A 3,369-nucleotide genomic window follows, 5' to 3' on the forward strand; every position below is an offset into this window, starting at 1 on the left:
CTCAGGCTGAAATAAAGAATGAAGTGAAACACTCCATAAGCTAATTAGAAACGACAGGAGAAAGCCTCACCAATAGGATGAACGAAATGGAAAACAGAGTATCAAGACTGGAAGATAAAGTGGATGAACTGGACCACTCAAGCAAAGATTATGAAAAATTTAAGAAATCACAAGAATGGAATATGCAGGAATTGAGTGATACTATAAAAAGACCAAACTTGTGAATCATAGGCACACAGGAAGGAGAAGAATCCCAAGACAATGGCATGGACCAGATCTTCAACAGAATTGTGGAAGAAAATTTCGCAAACTTGAAGAAAGACATGCCCATACAAATAGAAGAAGCATACAGAACACCAAAAAGACAGGACCAGAACAGAAACTCTCCACAGCACATCATAGTAAAAACACTAAATGTACAGAACAAAGAGACAATACTGAAAGCTCCAAAAGAGAAACAAGTTACATCTAAAGGAAAACCATTAGGATTACAGCTGCCTTTCAGTGCAAACTATGAAAGCCAGAAGAGCCTGGACCAAAGTATTCCCAGGTTTAAATGACCACAGATGCCAACCCAGATTACTATACCCAGCCAAAATGTCTATTATAGTCAAAGGGGAAAGAAATATCTTCCATGACATAAATAAGCTGAAGGAATCCATGTCCACTAAACCAGCCCTTCAGAGAGTTCTGGAAGCAATACAAAGAGCTGAAGAAAGGAATGTCTATACCCAAGGGTTTGCAGAAAGAAATCCAATGAAGGTATAACTGTGGAAAAGTACAGCTATATCAAGAATGTAAATAGAAATAAAAGTGACAGGATTCAATACCCATCTTTCATTAATAACTTTAAATATTAACGGACTGAACTCCCCAGTCAAAAGACACAGAGAAACAAAACCCATCTTATTGTTGTCTGCAAGAAACACATCTCATTTTCAAGGACAGACACTATTTCAAAGTGAAAGGATGGAAAAATTATACCAAGCAAATGACACTAAGAAAAAAACCAGGTGTAGCAATTCTAATATCTGACAAAATAGAATTTAAACTAAAACTAATCAGAAGAGACAAAGAGGGCTACTTAATTTTGATCAAAGGAACAATGAATCAAGAAGATATTACAATCATGAACATATATTCACTAAACTCTGGTGCACCCAACTTCATAAAAACAATACTACAAGACTTTAAGACCCAGATTAACCACAACTCATTAATAGTAGGCGACTTCAATATCCTCCTTTCTCCATTAGATAGGTCAACAGGGCAGAGAGTTAACAGAGAGACAGCTGAATTAAACAATACCATATATCAAATGGACTTAACAGACACCTATTGAGTATCCCACCAAGCACCATGGGACATACTTTCTACTCAGCACCCCATGGAACCTTCTCCAAAATCGACCATATACTGGGGCAAAAAACAAACCTCAACAAATACAAAAAGATTGAAATCCCCAACAAATACAAAAAGATTGAAATAATTCCATTCATTCTATCAGACCACAATGCAATAAAGCTCACAATCAACACCAGAAGAAGCCCTAATCACCACATGAACACATGAAGATTAAACAACACACTCCTAAATGATGAATGGGTCTAAAAAGAAATTAAGAAAGAAATAAAAGCATTGCTGGAACTAAATGAAAAGGACAATACAACAAAATAAAACCTCTGGGACATGCTGAAAGTGGTCCTTTGAGGGAAGTTTATAGCTCTAACTGCCTACATAAAAAAATAGGAAAGAACAAAAATAAATGACTTAACATTGCAACTCAACACACTCAAAAAGCAATAGCAAACTAAACCTAAACCCAGCAGACAAGAAGAAATAACAAAAATCTGGGCAGAAATTAATGAAATCGAAACAAATGCAAAGAATCAATGAATCCAAGATCTGGTTCTTTGAAAAGATAAACAAGATTGACAGACCACTAGCCCAGTTAACCAAAAGAAAGAAAAATCAACAACTGCAAGAGCTGGTTCTTTGAAAAGATAAACAAGATCAACAGACCACTACCCCAGTTAACCAAAAGGAAGAAAGCACCTCCAAATCAACAAAATCAGAGATGAAAGGGGAAACATCACATCATGCACCAAAAAGATCCAGAACATTTCAAGGGAATACTTTAAAAACCTATATGCTACTAAATTGAAAACCTAAAAGAAATGGATGGGTGTCTAAAAGCATGGGAACCACCAAAACTAAACCAAGAAAAGACCAACAGCTTAAACAGACCCATGACACAAAAGGAAATTGAAACTTTAATGCAAGACATCCGACTAAAAAAAAGTCCAGGACCAGATGGATTTACAGGAGAATTCTATCAGACATTTAAGGAAGATCTGCATCCAATACTACTTAATTTATTCAAAAAAATAGAAATGGAGGTAGAACTTCTAAATTCCTTCGATGAAGCCAGTATCACTCTAATACCAAAGCCAGGTAAAGATACAATCAAAAAAGAAAACTGTAGACCCATATCCTTAATGAACATAGATGCAAAAACTCTCAACAACATACTTGCAAACCACATACAGACCCACATCAAAAAGATAATCCACCATGATCAAGTCAGCTTTATCCCAGAGATGCAGGGACAGTTCAATATATGTAAGTCAATAAATGTCATAAATCACATAAATGGACTCAAAGACAAGAACCATATGGTTATCTCAATAGATGCAGAGAAGGCCTTTGACAAAATTTAACACACATTTATGTTCAAAGTCCTAGAGGGAATTGGAACACACCTCAACATAATTCAAGCCATATATAACAAACCCACAGTCAACATCATTCTAAATGGAGAAAAACTGGAAGCATTCCCATTGAAATCAGGAACCAGACAAGGCTGTCCACTATCCCCCTTCTCTTTAACATAGTACTTGAAACTCTTGCAAGAGCAATAAGACAAGAGAAGGAAATTAAAGGAGTAATAATTCAAAAAGAAGACATCAAATTATCCTATTTTGCAGATGATATATTATATCTAAGGGATGCCAAAAATTCTACCCATAAACTTCTAGAAATTATTAACACATTCAGTAAAGTGGCAGGTTACAAAATTAACCTACAAAAGCCTATAGTCTTTCTATATACCAATAATAAGTAATCAGAGAAAGAGCACATGGAAACACTCCCATTTATGATAGCTTGAAAAAAAATCTCAGAATAATCCTGATCAAAGACATTAAAGAGTTCTACAATGAAAATTTTAAATCTTTCAAGAAAAAATTGAGGAAGACTTCAGGAGATGGAAGGACCTCCCATGCTCATGGATTGGAAGAATTAATATTGTGAAAATGACCATCCTACCAAAAGTCATATATAGATTCAATGCAATGCCAATCAATATCC

The sequence above is a fragment of the Nannospalax galili genome, unplaced genomic scaffold (assembly GCF_000622305.1).
Source record: "Nannospalax galili isolate Female #2095 unplaced genomic scaffold, S.galili_v1.0 scaffold1082, whole genome shotgun sequence".
In the NCBI taxonomy this organism is placed as follows: domain Eukaryota; kingdom Metazoa; phylum Chordata; class Mammalia; order Rodentia; family Spalacidae; genus Nannospalax; species Nannospalax galili.